The sequence below is a fragment of the Chiloscyllium plagiosum genome, chromosome 16, assembly GCF_004010195.1.
Source record: "Chiloscyllium plagiosum isolate BGI_BamShark_2017 chromosome 16, ASM401019v2, whole genome shotgun sequence".
Lineage (NCBI taxonomy): Eukaryota > Metazoa > Chordata > Chondrichthyes > Orectolobiformes > Hemiscylliidae > Chiloscyllium > Chiloscyllium plagiosum.
The window spans coordinates 357,069-373,198 of record NC_057725.1 but is presented as its reverse complement, the minus strand read 5'-3'; the positions used below and the strand labels follow the sequence as shown (position 1 = coordinate 373,198).

Sequence of the window (16,130 nt, the reverse complement as noted above, 5' to 3'; positions counted from 1 at the left end):
GAAAAGACTGACTACCAACATGAAATGGAAATTCTAAAATCTCCCATAAGCTTATAAATTGTAAGTGAGTGGTTAAAGGGTAGATTAAAAACCAAAAAGGGGATTTACACATAAAGGCAGTGAGTATGGCAGAGGTGTTAAATGAAGAATTTACATCAGTTTTTATTTAAAAAGGAGAGTGCTGCACAGGCCAATGTGACAGAGGGGAACTAGAATTAATCAAAATTGATTAGAAGTTAGTTTTGGATAGACTGTTGATACTTAAAGTTGACAACACACCGAGACTGGATGGAATGCATACAAGGATTTTAAAGGAACCAAAGGAAGGAACTATGGGGTCACTAGCTACGATCTTTCAGTAGAATTGGGGGAGGTGCTAAAAATTTGAGATTTGCAAGCGTTATAGTCTTGTTATAAAAAGGTGGGAAGGATAATCACAGCAAATACAGCCCAGTCAGTTCATCTTCAGTAAGGCTTCAAGAGACAATTATTCAGGATAGAACTAGCAGTCACATGGAACAAGGTGGGCAACACGGTGGCTCAGTGGTTTGCACTGCTGCCTCACAACGCCAGGGACCTGGGTTCGATTCCAGCCTTGGGCAATTCTCTGCGTGGAGTTTGCACATTCTTCCTGTGTCTGTGTGGGTTCCCTCTAGGTGCTCCAGTTACCTCCCATAGTCCAAAGATATGCAGGTTAAGTGGATTATCATGCTAAATTGCTCATAGTGTTCAGGGACGTGAAGGATAGATGGATTAGCCATGAGAAAATGCAGGGTTACAGGGATAGGATAAGATAGGGAGGTAGGTCTGGGCAGGATGCTCTGAGAGTCAGTGTGGACTCAATGGGCTGGAGCTGTAGAGTCATACAGCATGGAAACAGACCCTTCAGCCAAAACTGAACTAGTCCCATTTGCTTGCATTTAGCCCGAATCCCTCTAAACTATTGCTGTCCACATGCCTTTTAAATGTTGCAATTGTACCAGCCTCTACCATTTCCTCTGGCAGTTTGTTTCCTATACACTCCATCCTGTGTGTGAAAAGGTTGCCCCTTAGGTCCCTTTTAAATCATTCCCTTATCACCTTGAACTTATGCCTCTCTAGTTTTGGACTCCCCTGCACTGAGAAAAAGTCTCAGAATATTAGCTATTCACCCTCTCCATGCCCCTCATAATTTATAACTTCCCATCTTAAGGTCACCCCTTAGCCTCCAATGATCCAGGGAAAAATATTCCTGCCTATTTAGCCTCTCCCATCTAACTCAAACCCTCCAAGTCACAGTAACATCCTGGTAATCTTTTCTGAACCCTTTCTAATTTAATAATATCCTTTCTCTTTGCAGGGTGGCCAGAATTGAATGTGGTATTCAAAAAGTGGTTTTACCAATGTCTTGGACAGCTATAACATGACATCCCAACTCCTGTAATATATGCATTAGCTGATGAAGGCAAACATGTCAACTGCCTTCATTGCCACCCTATCTACTGCAATGCCATTTTCAAGGATCTATGCTCCTGAACCCCTCAGTCTCTCTGTTTAACAACAATCCCTATGGCCCTAACATTAACTGTGTAAGTCCTGCCATGATTTATCCTACCAAATGCAACACCTTATATTTATCCAGATTAAGCTCCATCTGCCATTCCTCGACCCATTGGCCCACCTGATCCTCAAGGTTCTGTGTACCTTTCAATTACCTTCCTCACCTCCAATGTTGGTGTCATCTGCAAACTTACTTAACCATGCCTCCTATATTCTCATTCAAATCATTTATATAAATGATGAACAACAGTGGACCCCTGCTCTGATCCTTGTGGCACACCACTGGTTACAGGCCTCTATCGCCACCCTCTGACTCCGACCATCAAGCCAATTTTGTATTCAATTGATGGGCTCTCCCTGGATCCCATGTGATTGAGGAGAAAGTGAGAACTGCAGAAGTTGGAGATCAGAGTTGAGAGTGTGGCGCTGGAAAAGCACAGCAGGTCAACCAACATCCGAGGAGCAGGAGAGTCGACATTTTAGGCAAGAAGGGATTCTCCTGCTCCTTGGATACTGCCTGATCTGCTGTGCTTTCCCAGCACCACACTCTTGACCCATGTGATCTAACTTACTAACTAGTCAACCATACGGGGACCTTGTCAAAGGCCTTGCTAAAGTCCATGTCGACAGCATCTACCACTCTGCCTTCATCTATCTTCTTGATCACTTCTTCAAAAAACTCAGTCAAATCTGAGAGAGACAATTTCCCACACAAAGGCAAGCTAACTATCCCAAATCAGCCTTGCCTTTCCAAATGTCTCTCAGAATCTTCTCCAACAATTTACCTACTACCGTCATTAGGCTCACAAGTGTGTAGTTCCCTGGCTTTTGCTTGCAGCCTTTCTTAAATAATGACACAATATTAACAACCCTGCCAGTCTTCCAGTACCTCACCTATGGCTGTCAATGATAGAAATACCTCCATTGGGAGCAGTGCCGTTTCTTCCCAAACTTCCCACAATGTCATGGGATACGTGTGATCAGGTCACAGGGATTCATCTCTCTTTATGCATTTTAAATTGTCCAGATCTCTTCTTCTATAATGTAGATACTTTTCAAGATATCATTATTTAATTCCCTGACTTCCCTCGCTTCTATGGCTTTTTTCACGGTAAAGTGAAGAGTAAATAGGGGTCTCATATAAACCTTTAAAATTCTGACTGGACTTAACAGGGTTGATGCAGGAAAGAAATTTGCAATAACTGAGGAGCCCAGAACCAGTGGTCACAGCCAAAGTGTACAGTGTAGGCCATTTAGGACCAAGCTGAGGAGAAATGTCTTCACTCGGAGAATAATGACCCAATGGAATTCACTACAATTCATACCATCTTATGATTTCAAGAACAAGTTCAATATAGCATTTGGAGCTAAAAGTATCAAGGATATGGGAGAAAGCAGGAACTGGTTATTGAGTTGGGAGAAGAGCCATGATCATGTTGAATGGCAGAGCAGGGTCAAAACACCGAATGGCCTACCCCTGCTCCTAATTTCTATGTTTCTTGTGCAATTTCCACACTGCGCAGTCTCACACAGGAACTGGATTAACTATTTCGTGATGTTGCTTAAGAGGTACATATTGGCCAGGAGAATTCCCTACCGTTCCTCAAATAATACCACCAAGACCATTCTACTTCTCAAAAAGGGACACTGAACCTCAGATTAACATCTCACCCAAAACAAAATCACTGCAGTTCTCCTTAAATGTCAGCCTTAGTTTGGAATGGGGCTTGAACCTATCACCTCCTCACTCAGGGCTGAGAAGGTTTACCTATTTTGGAGGCAGGCATGTAATTGTACTTTACATTAACCTTTCTGTCACAGATCATCACAGAATCCCTACAGTGTGGGAACAGGCCATTTGGCCCAAGAAAAAGCAATCCACCCAGATCCATTCCCTTATCCTATTACTCTATGTTTATCCCTGACTAATGCACCTAGTCTACACATCCCTGATCAATTCACCTGACCTGCACATTTTTGGATTGAGAGAGGATACCGGAGCACCCAAAGGATACCCTCGCAGACACAGGGAGAATGTGCAAACTCTACACAGACAGTCACCCGAGGCTGGAATCGAGCACGGGTCCCTGGCGCTGAGGCAGCAGGGCTAACCACTGAGCCACTGTGTCACTCCTAGCCTCCGTGCTGTTCATATTCACCAATTTGTCTCAATTTTCAAAATAATGATTTTCATTGTTCAATTTCCCAGGTCCTTTTCATTAAATGCTACAACATTTAAGGATTTCCTGTTGTACAGCAGGTACATGACCTGACAGAAAAAGCCACAAGAACTATTGTGCTCAATAATTAATTCTATCTATGTAAACCAATCACTGCTTTCAATTTCTAAATGTTAACAGGTTACATTAGAAACAGAAATAAGCTTTTCTCTAAAACTGAACAGTAACAATGAAATTCAAAATAATTCTCCTGAATGAGTAGTCTGGTGTCTCACTTACCCTCAACACAGAAAGCTCATGTTAGTTCTAATCAGGATCAAAACATCTCTTCACTTGCCATTGGAATACTCCTCCTGTTTTTCAGAAAGTCTTGCATCATCACGACAAGTAAATACTTGTCTCCTATCCTGTGTAAAGTTTGTACTGTCTTGATGATGCACAATCATTTCAGGGAGATTTCATGCAGTTCGTGGTTTGGAGTGTAGTTTGTTGTTATTGTTGTTATTGTTGTCAAAGAAACTAAACCATTAAAAATAAACTATCCACCGAAAATTAGCATTTTAACCCTTGTGATAGATAAAGGTTTCGATCCCCCAAATGTGATTGTAAATTATGATAAAACAGTGCAACAAAACAGATTAAAAGCAAGAGTAGAATAATTTTAGCTCCAGCTATCTCATTTCAACTTCTCCTCACACTGATTTCAGCCACACAGCATCAGCCACAGAGCTGGGCTATTCAGGAACTGTCCCAGAGCGGAATTCCAACAGTTTAACCAAATGGAGGGAGTGATTGGGAGGGCAGAGATTGCTGCATTAGTGTAGCTTTTTGCTTTTTTGATTCTTGCATTGTTATTTAGCACATTTTTCCCTTCTTTTAGTAAATAACATTTTATGATTCTGCAGTCCTGAGGAAGGGTCACTTAAACCAAAACATTCACTCTGATTTCTCTCTGCAGATGCTGCCAGACCTGCTAAGTTTTTCCAGCAATTCCTGACTTTGTTTCTGATTCCCAGCATCCACAGTTCTTTGTTTTTTATTTGTTAAACATTTTAGAATTCACTGCAAATGTCATTTGAGACATTGATTACAGGAGGTGTAGCAGCTGGGAGGATGAAAAAAAAGTGATTTTGTATTTCCTGTTCTTAAAGCTCTCCAGAATTGACAGATTTTTTTGAAGTCATGCTTGGGCTTGTTGCTGACTACTTGATTGAGATTGGTTGTTATGATAAACTAATAACTCCACTCTTGTATCATGCTGTATAGTACCAGGCAATTACCATCTCTAACAAGTCAGAATCTAATTTAGAGCAGATCAGAGGCTAGGAATCCTGCAGCGACCGACTCATCTCCTGACTTCTGAAAGCCTGTCCCACCATCTACAAGACATAAGTCAGGAGCTCAATGAAATATTCCACTTGCCTGGATGGCTGCAGCTCCAACAACACAAGAAACTTGACAGCAACCAAGACAAAACAGTCCCCACTTGATTGGTACCGTATCCACAAACATCCATTCCCTCCACCTCTGACACTCAGTAGCGGCAGTGTGTATTATCTACAAGATGCACTGCAGAAATTCATCAAAGATCCTCAGACAGTAGTTTTCAAACTCATGACCATGTCCATCTAGAAGGTCAAAGGTAGCAGGTACATGGGAACACCATCCTCTCCAAACCTGTCACCATCCTGACTTGGAAATATATCACCATTTCTTCAGTGTCGCTGAGTCAAAAGCCTGAATTCCCTCCCGAACAGCCTTGTGGGTGTGTCTATAATAGGTGGCCTGCAGTGGTTCAAAAAGACACCTCACCACCACCAAGGGGCAGCTAAGGACAGGCAGTAAATGCTGGCCAGTCAGTGACACCCATATCTCATGAGTGAATAAAAAACAAAGGACAAAATAGCCACATCTGCAAGCAACCATTCCCTCCACCACCAACTCTAATTGGCAGCAGTTTCTGTTGTCTGTGTTTCCAGTTCTAAAATAGTGATAGTTAGCAGTCATTGCAAAATCATAAATAAAATGAAAATACTAGAGAACAATTCATTTTGGATTTAAACATTAATTCTGCTTCTTTCTCCACAGGTGCTGCCAAATCCACTGACTTGCTCCAAAAACTTTCTGTTTTTATTTCAGATGGACCTAAGAGGGCAGGTACATTAATTGTTTGAAATTTGTGTCACATATAAACAGGGTGGTGAAGGCAGCTTTTGGCAGGGGCATCTTCATTGCTCAGTTTTTTGAGTATAGGAGTTGAGGCGTCATGTTGAAGTTGTACAGGACATAGGGGAGGCCTCTTCGGGAGTTCTCGGTCTAGTTCTGGTCACCCAGTTGTGGGAAGGACATTAGCAAGTTTTGAGAAGATTTGTAGCTCAGATTGAGGTTCTGGCTGTAGGTTTGCTCACTGAGCTGAAGGGTTCATTTCTAGATGTTTCATCACCATACTAGGAAACATCTTCATTGAGCCTCCAAAGGAAGCACTGCCATAAATTCCTCAAAGCATGGCATTCCAATTGGAATTCTATCAACAAACACATCGAGTTAGACCCCATCTACCACCCCCTGAGAAAATGAGTAGGAAATGAAATCACCACAGGAAATGACATCCTCACAGGAAATGACATCGCCAACCCAAAGAAACCCAAACATATAAAGAGAAAGCAGGAATTATCAACTGCACTTCGCCCAGAGACTCACTGAAGATGTTACCTAGTAGGGTGACAAAACATCTAGAAATGAACCCTCCAGCTCAGTGAGAAAACCTACATCCAGAATAAGAAGGATATTATTAATTGGAGATGGTTCAGGAGAGACTTACCAGGATATTGCTGGGCATGGAAGGTTTAAGTTATAAACAAAGGCTGGATAGGCTGGGACTTTTTACACTGGAGCATAGGAGGTTGAAATGCGATCTGATAGAAATTTATAAAATCACAAGGGGTTTAGATAGAGTTAAAGATAATTGTCTTTTTCCCAGAATGGGGGAATTTCAAGATTAGGGAGCACATTTGTAATGTGAGAAGAAAGAGATTAAAGAAAGACATGAAGGGCAATTTATTTTCACACAGAGGGTGGTTTGCATGTGGAATGAATGTCCTGGCCAAGGGGTGGATGTGGGTACAATTACAGTGTTTAAAAGACATTTGGATAAGTACATGAATAGGAAAGGTTTGGAGGGATATGGGCCGGGAGCAGGTAGGTGGGACTGGTTTAGATTGGGATTATGTTCAGCATGAACTGGTTGGACCGAAGGGTCTGTTTCCATGCTGTATGAATCCACATGCAGTATTTTGATTTTATTGATTAGCAAAGTCATAGTCTTTTATGGGTGGCACAGTGGTTAGCACTGCTGCCTCACAGCGCCAGAGACCCAGGTTCAATTCCCGCCTCAGGCGACTGTCTGTGTGGAGTTTGCACATTCTCCCCATGTCTGCGTGGGTTTCCTCCGAATGCTCCGGTTTCCTCCCACAGTCCAAAGATGTGCAGGTCAGGTGAATTGGCCATGCTAAATTGCCCGTAGTGTTAGGTGAAGGGGTAAATGTAGGGGTATGGGTGGGTTGTGGGTCGGTGTGGACTTATTGGGCCGAACGGCCTGTTTCCACACTGTAAGTAATCTAATATGTAATGAACCCCTGTTAGAGTCAGATAATTTTACAGCACAGAAATGATGGGTTCAAGCCTATCTGGTACAGATCACTCTTACCTATTCCATTCCCATGTCCAAATGCTTTGTTTTGTCTTTTTTCAACGTTTACATCAGACGTTCCCAATCTTTTAGTTGTGACATTAATTGGGTTTAAAGAAACAGTGAATGGGGTTGTAGGCCCTGCCTGCTCAGAGTCAGCAGGTTGCTCGGACACACAGACCCTAGGGATAACCCAGCCGTGTCTGTTCTCTGCTCCTCCCAGTCTCTCCCACTGGGCCACAAGGTTCTACATGTGATCCTCTGACTCTCAAAATCCAGCTGTGACAGTCAATCCTGCAGTGATGCCTCTGCAGCTGATCTCTGGCCAGTCTGATCCAACACTGTCACCATCGCCCCAAGGAACAACCTCAGGCACGTTAAGGCCCCAAAACAGGTATTTCCACTGCTTCCTTGTTGCTGGTTAGTATGAGAGGTTTTGAATATGTAAATATGTCTAACAAACACCTCTTTACCTTCTATCTCCAGTCCCTTTAATCTCTCCTCATAAATAAAATCTCCTGTCCCACATATCTTCAATAAAACCTCTCCTATGTCCTCCTCATGATCTTGCTAAATCAGCTGATAAAATCTAGCTGACACAATAGAGCTCTTCTTGAATTAGCTGTGGGAAATGTTCCACACTGTGTCATATGTAGGAATAGATATTGGTCAATGTAGCTGGTGGATTGAAATCTGCAATTCTTCAATTTGAAGGGTTAGATACATGAGAAAGCACATGCAATGTAGCTTAACTAGTGATTTGTAAAATGTTACACATTGTCTCTTAGCTTGTGACTTACAGCTACTCCATTAAAAACACTTTGCATTTTCCTTGTTCCTTGCCAGTTCAGCTGATACAAGAAGGAATAGTGACAGCATATTATGCTCGGTTCACACATCAAAATAAGTCTTCGTACTTTGACTGTAAGAGCAATGGGAGTATTTGCTCGAGTTACCAACAGCAATTTCAGTGTCAGTTTCATTTATGCCAGTCAGTGTAATTTCATCACACCATGGCATCAAACAGTTTCACAGCCAGTCTGAAGGTAATAACATGGGGCTTTTCAATCTGATAGTCACAAAGCAAGGCTGAAGTTGAAGCTACAATTTAATGGCTCCACTTTATGTTTCTTTACAAAAGTGGCTACTTCAAAATTGTAAACAAAGCAATCATAATTAATGTGTCAACCAATTATGCTTATATGGTACATTGTGGATTAAAGTTACACATAGGGACTTTAGCCTGTGTACAAGAAGGAAGTTTATTGACTGGTTGGTCAGTGTACATGGAACCAGCAAGAAAGTCCCTCGTGTAACAATGTGACTTTGTTTGCCTTTGGAGAGTTTTATGACTGGATAGAATAAACATTGAAGAGCATTATTCTGTGTTCAGTTAGAAGACGCAGGATTTTTTGCTTAGGGAAAAACTCATCAGTTGGAAAAATTTTGGTTTCAGTTTGCAGAAGTCCTGGTTGAATTTAGATGTAAAAACACAGCTCCTTCTGAAAAAAAGAAGTTAGTTCAGAACAATTTAAGAATAGGCGCTAAAAACAGAGAATGCTGGAGAAACTCAATGGGTCTGGCAGAACCTGTGAAGAGAGAAGCAAATTTTTCATTGCACTACCAACTGAGTAATGCTGACATGGACAGCTTTTACTCTCTGCAAACCCCAGACTATAAAAAAGAAGGTTGTTAAAAGGCATGTCTGCCAACTCTCCAGCAGGGTGTGTAATATACCTTATCACTGGTTCTGTTGTCAATTGGCAGTGGTCAGATTTGAGTCTGCATCAGTGATGCACCAGCACTTCTCTCAACACATACTCACTTGGGAGAAAGTGAAGACTGCAGATCAGAGTCAAAAAGTGTGGTGCTGGAAAAGCACAGCAGGTCAGGCAGCATCCAAGGAGCAGGAGAGTCAACATTTCGGGTGTAAGCCCTTCATCAGGAATGTGGTGGTGGTGGTGGTGGTGGGGCGGACGCGGGGAAGAGGGCTGAGAGATAAATAGAAGGGTGAGGGTGGACGGAAGGTAGTATTGGTAACACTATTTGTCTTTCCTTAAACCCATTTGCATGACAAATATCTCTGGCACTTTCATTTAAAATGTTTCAATAATATTCTTCAAGTGCAATTTATGCTGCATCAATTTCTAGTAAACATACCCTCAGTGTAATTAGTTACTTTCATAACCCTCCCACCAACAATGAAATCCAAACCTGAATACCAAGGGAGTAGGAAATTCTGGCTATATTATGCAACATAAATATCAGGACCACAGCCAAGTAATGTTTAATTAGCCCTATTCAGTTCCCTCCATCCCCTGGTCCCATCCGTTGTACATAAGTGTTCACTCGTTGCATTGTTTCTATTAATTTGAAGTGTCCTGTTAACTATGGTTCAACATTGAGGACTTTATTTCCAAGGCAAACAGTGTGGTTTGCAGTCTGACTTTGGTGGTGATGATGCTTTTCCTTTGAGCATTTTTATTGGTTCACCCACTGAGTAAGCCCTTTCTTCCTTAGATTCATCCGACATGGCTTTTGTACAAAACTTTTCTATACAACAGATTTAGTCCTCTCTCATTTTCCTGAAAACACTGTCTCTGCTGCTAAGCAAAGTCCCACAGGTACCAATTGACATTCCATATCTCAGCCCTCACTATGACAGTTGAGATGTTATTTGGCTTTGTGGGCATCATAGTCAAATCCGACTCTGTTACAAGGAGAGACTCCCAGAAAAAAACCTTCAGTTGCAGGATTCTAGTTGAGCTCACCTCACTAACCTAAGAATGCATTTTTCAAAAAGTAGTTTGGTAGTACAGGACTTGAGCTTTGCTGAAAAAAAGACAGTTTATTAAATGTTTTCATCTTGTCAGAACACTTACAAAAAAATGCCAATATAAAGGAGATGACATATTTTTGTTCGGCATAGACATTTGAGACTCTACAAATATCTCCATCCTCAATGACGGGAAAGCTTAGTGCAAAAGGTAATGCTGAAGCATTCACAACAATCTTCAGATGGAAGAGGTCATCAGCTCTCAAGCAGCACCTGCTCAGCAATAACCTGCTCAGTGACGCCCAGTTTGGATTCCCCCAGGGTCACTCAGCTCCTGACCTCATTACAGCCTTGGTTCAAACACGGACAAAAGAGCTGAATTCCAGAGGGGAGGACAGAGTGACAGCCCTTGACATCAAGGTCTCATTTAAAAGAATGTGACATCGAGGACCCCTGGCAAAACTGGAATCAATGGGTATCAGAGGAAATCTTGCCATTGGTTGGAGTCACACCTGGCAGATCGGAAGATGGTTGTGGTTATTGGAGGTCAGTCATTTCAGCTGAGAGGTGCCAAGCAACATTTGTGTCAGCCATGTGCTTGGCAACGATCATCTCCAATAGGAGACAATCTAAACACTGCACCCTCGGAATTCAACGCTCTTTCCATGTTTGTTAAATTCCCCATTATCAATAACCTGGGAGTTATCACTGAGCAGGTGCAGAGGAGTCTATCCAATCCATCCTCCTGAGCAATGTTAAACCCTTCTAGTGACTGAATTTCCTCATCACTCACCATGTTCTGGGTAATACCTGCCTCCTTGTTAAAGATAAATATGAAGTATTTGTTTAAGATTTCAGCAATGTAACAATGTGGGGAGATGTTGTGTAATGGTTATGTCACTGGACCAGTAATCTGAGACTGTCAGCTATTGCTCTGGGCAGATGGGTTTGAATCCCACCACAGAGCTAATTTGAATTCAATTAAAAGTTAGCCTCATGGCAACCATAGTAGATTGCCATAAAAATCCATCTGGCTCACGAATGTCCTTTAGAGAAGGAAATCTTCAGCTGGTCTGACCTACTGGTGATTCCAGCAATAGGATGGATTTTGAAATGGTTGAGCAAGCCATTCAGTTCAAAGGCAATTCATGATGGACAACAAATGCTGGCCTCATCAGTGAACCGGTGTCCAATGAAAAAAATAATCCTGTTTTTGGAGTCTTTTGCTATTTCAAAACTTAGGATTTCCTTTGATGTTCGCTGATCATCTTTTTTCACGTCCCATCACTCACCTAGCACCATACATCCTCACCCTGATCTTACCCACACCTTTTCTCGGAGGGTACCAAAGAGGCTTTGGGATCTTTAAACCGTATTCACCTCCCAGAATTCAGCAGTTATTGCTGTAAGAAGGGAGTGTGGGGTTTCTGGGAAGATTCCTTCCGTGGTTTGCCATATTGAACCTGTTAAGAATGACCCTGCATTGGTCCTGAAAATTTTAGAAAGGTTTGGATAGCACGGTGGCTCAGTGGTTAGCACTGCTGCCTCCCAGCACCAGGGATCCGAGTTCAATTCCCGCCTCGAGCAACTGTTTGTGTGGAGTTTGCACATTCTCCCCGTGTCTGCGTGGGTTTCCTCCCACGGTCCAAAGATGTGCAGGTTGGGTGGATTGGCCATGCTAAGTTTCCCATAGCGTTAGGTGCATTAGTTAGGGGAATGGGTTGCTCTTTGGAGGGTCGGTGTGGACTTGTTGGGCCAAAGGGCCTGTTTCCTCACTGTAGGGAATCTAATCTAATCTCATGAAATGGGAAACTTGTCTGATTGGAGTTGGATTTAGGGATTCTGACCTAGATCACAACATTTGGACCAAAGACTCAATGAGTATAAAGTGGCAGAGTAGCAATGACATTGGACATGATAACAGGTTATTAACAGCAAACCTATCCATGTGAAATTCATTAACTTTATAATTCATCCAAGTGGATCTGGATTGGGCACTGGCAATGTGTGTCATGGAGGAGTTCCTCACAGGTAACCCTATAATGTCACACCCACCCAACAGGTTCTGAGGGAGCGTATGTTTATTCTGTTTTGATCGTTATGGATGCTGCTGCCAGACCTGTTTAGTGTTTCCCACATTTTCTGTTTTGATTATCTTAATGGTTAAAGCTGGACAAATATCAAGACAATTACCATTGTCCTATGTCGGTTGTAACTGGCGAAGATCCAGCATTATTCTAGACAGTGTTAACTCTTTAAGAGTCGCAGAAGCTTGCTGCCCTTGGAGTTAATGCTGTGTGCTTCAAAAAGCTGACCTCTGGGGTTTCCTCAGCAACATCTTTTATAAACTCTAAATACCATAGTCTCAGACAGCCAACTGATTAAATATAAGTTGTTCCATTAGCCCTGTGACGAATACACTCTGACCCCTCAATGTGTCAGCTGTCTTTCGGCTGGTACCAAGCTCAGAGCTAAATGTTTGTGAGATCACAGCCCATCACAGGGACTTGAGCACAATGTCCAGTCTAATACTCCATATAGCACAGAGAGAGTACCGTTCTATGGGGAGGAGCTGCCTTTTTGGATGAGATGTTATTCCAAGACCTGACTGACCTGTCAGGATTCAGGGACATTACTATTGGTGGCCTGTCAAGAGGTGTTCTTTAATCAACATCACAAAAAAAGCAAATGTCTGGTTATTATTAGATTTGTGGGATCTTGCTATGCAAGGGGGGATTATGCTTTAACTTCATTACTTTTAAAGCACATGGAAACATATTATCTAAATGCAAGTCTTTATAAGTGGAATTGCTTGCAAAAGTACCAAATTATCAACTGTTTGATAGAGATTGCAATGTGTATATACTTTTTTTTCTACAAACTGGTGTGAATCATTTAGCAACAGGGTCCTCGTGCAAAAATGATCTTAGTGGATTCTTTCAAGGTATAATTACCTCCTTCTGTGTGACTGTGCCTTTGAAATTATAAATATCATTGCCATTTTAAGATGGAAAACTGATTGAACTGCCCAAGCCATATTCCCTGTATAATAAACAGAAATAGATCCGATAAGCTGCACCAAATTGCACTTTCCGCTTTGCAGCACCCAGACCTGTTTGTCACTTACATTATGCAAATTATATCAGTACGAAACATTTTTTTGTAATTGATTATTCTGTCCATGCTAGAACAATGAAGTGTCTCCACAGCTACAGTGAAATATCATATAAATTGCATTGTCACTTAATTAGTTAGGAATTTTAAATCATTATTAATTAACATGTTGACTAAGGGAGAGTAATAGCTTTAGTTCCATCGTAATGTGATTTAACCATGCCTGTCTAATCTAAATGTAGCTCAACTCCATATACATGGAACAATAGGCTCATCATGTTCCCAATCATGATCTGTTCTGCATTCTTCACCTTCCTACAGCTGTCCTCAGTCAAATTCTCCCAACTGCACTGCTCCAACAGCATTGAGCTCTTCCCATTTTTTATTCCTGACTGCTTTTATCAAAAAGTTCACTGAAACCACACCTCATTCTAGGCTGCTTTGGTGGATGAACTGGCAGCCTGGACAAACACCATTGGTCACCTCTTTTGGACAAATTCACTGGCATGTGGCTAACTCTCCATTCTTCCTGCACTAACCACAAGCAATCCTCTAGTAATCAATGATGCTCTTCCCCTCAAACAGGTATATCTTTCACTCTGTCTCTATCCTGTCAAATGGCTAGCCAGCAATTGCCATATCCCATGAGTGAATTAAAGAACAGCACTATCTCTAAAAATCTTCTTCAATAAACTTACCCTTGAGCTCACTGACCTGATAAACCAATCATTAGCATTTCTAAACTCCCTTTCCTCTGCAGAATCCTTGACCAGTTCATCTCATTCGAAATCTGCATCCACCTTTCCTTGAACTCTGAACAGATTTCCAATCCACCAAAATCACTGTTGATATTCTCTGTAACTGAGGATACAGGGTTCTATCCCTCTTCATCTTTTTTTACCTTCATGTAGCATATGATCGATCACATCATTCTTGTTCAATATCTATCCTTCACAGTGAGATTACTCTCACTTCGTTCATCACTTGTCGACCCAATAACAAACACAATGTCCCCGACAATATCTTTGTTTTCTACAGATTGGAATGGCTAGTACTCTCCAGAGATCTATCCTTTACTCTCCAACAATTCAGCTCCTCCAGACATCTGCTGCCCATATCCTATTCCTGGCCTGGCACAAGTTGCTAAGCAAATTATTCCCCTAGCTTCCAATGCGTCAAATACAACCATTCTCACTTTCCCCTTAAAATTTCAGTGAGGTTTATCTCCTAACCTCCTACCTGCCCCATTCTCCATAACGTTACCCTCCTTCAGCTTCTTTCCCTCCCCAGCTCAATGATCTCCTGACTCGAGCATCTGTGCATTGCTGGGCACACTGCAGCTGCATTAACTCAAATTGTTTTTGCATTTTATCTTGCACTAAATGACAATGTGACAATTTAACAAAATATCAAATTACTTTCCTCAAGCTGTTTACAAACTTGAAGTTCTAGTTTGAGCAGTTTGACAGTTGGTGCAAAAGAGCATCTCGGCCTTTCAATTAATCTCTTTATTTTACTGACAATAATTCCAAAATTACAGAGAACAAAGCTCATCTTCCCTCACCCATGTGCTCTGAGCAAGTTGTGATTGACACTTGGTGTTGAGAGCAGCGATGTCAGTCAGAGAAAACAGAAGTGTACCTCTTTGCACTAAGCCAGTTTTGTATCGAATGCCTAATGTTAAAGATATTTGATTAAATTCATATTTCAGATTCTAGTGAGATTACTAGAACAATCAAATTTTCTATGCAGTGAACCCATGTTTTTGAAGAAAAATGAAGTTGATGCAGCAATTATATATATATCATATATATATATATATATATATATATATACATACATATCGCGATTCATGCAGGAACGTTAAACCATTTCACATTTACCTCTCGACAACCAAATATAAAGATGCACCTGCTAGCAGACCATCCATGATGTTGCTCACAGAGAATACAATTGAGCATAACATTTGAAATGTGACCTGCAGCTGAGGGCTCTAGTTAAAATCTCAAACCGATACTCCATTGACATCAATGGAACATCTAACAACCATCGACCTGCACCTACACTCTCTGGAGACTCGGCTGGTTTTGTGGGCAATAACAGAATCTAGCATCATAATTTTAAAACTAACATGAGTTAGCTGGAACTCAAATTGTCAATTAATTAAATGTTTCTAATTGTTCAAATGCTCTAACAGTTAATGTTTGATGCTAAATTTCTGTTTTTCTACAGCATTTATATTACTTGCTTCAAATTCTTAGCTAATTCATTTTTTAAAATTCCAAAACAGATTCAGTTCTTTATACACATTTTCAAAATGCATCAATTTTAATTAAATCTTTTCAGATTGTTGAGATGAGTAAGAACTAGAATGGAATATACAGCAGCAAACAAAAATACTGACTTCACAATGAAAGTAAACTCAAAATAACTGTTCAATCAATAATGAGATTAGATAGAAATTCCACACCAAGAGAGAGTCCAAACTCATAAATAAAACAACTTACCGGAAATTGGTGTGGACTTTAAATGGCAGTGTTCAATTTGTTAATCCAAGAATCTAGTTTCAATTTAGTAGCCTAAAGATGTGCATTCACAAATAGAATCTGGAAAAGAAAAGTTAAATATCACAAGGCTAGGCTATGAGAATAAAACGACTATTTAATCTTTTCTGTGTGTAGCCATATTTGGAAAATTGCGTTGTTTTTATTCATTTAAAAATGACATTGGTTCCCCAGGAGGGTTAGAGTAAGGACGCCAGACTCAAACACAGTGAGTAAAGTTTTGATAAAGTGTTATTTTAAGTGGCACCAGAAGTCAGGTCACATGATGT

The 16,130-nt window shown here is 41.1% G+C and overlaps 1 protein-coding gene across 1 annotated transcript in view; it reads right to left on the bottom strand.

Moving 5' to 3' along the window:
* LOC122557603 (SH3 and multiple ankyrin repeat domains protein 3-like) overlaps nucleotides 1-16,130 on the bottom strand; it is a 338,880-nt gene that overhangs the window by 132,737 nt on the left and 190,013 nt on the right. The window contains exon 4 of the mRNA XM_043705316.1: nucleotides 15,805-15,903. The gene's annotated coding sequence lies outside the window, so the exon portion shown is untranslated. The remainder of the gene's footprint in view (nucleotides 1-15,804; nucleotides 15,904-16,130) is intronic.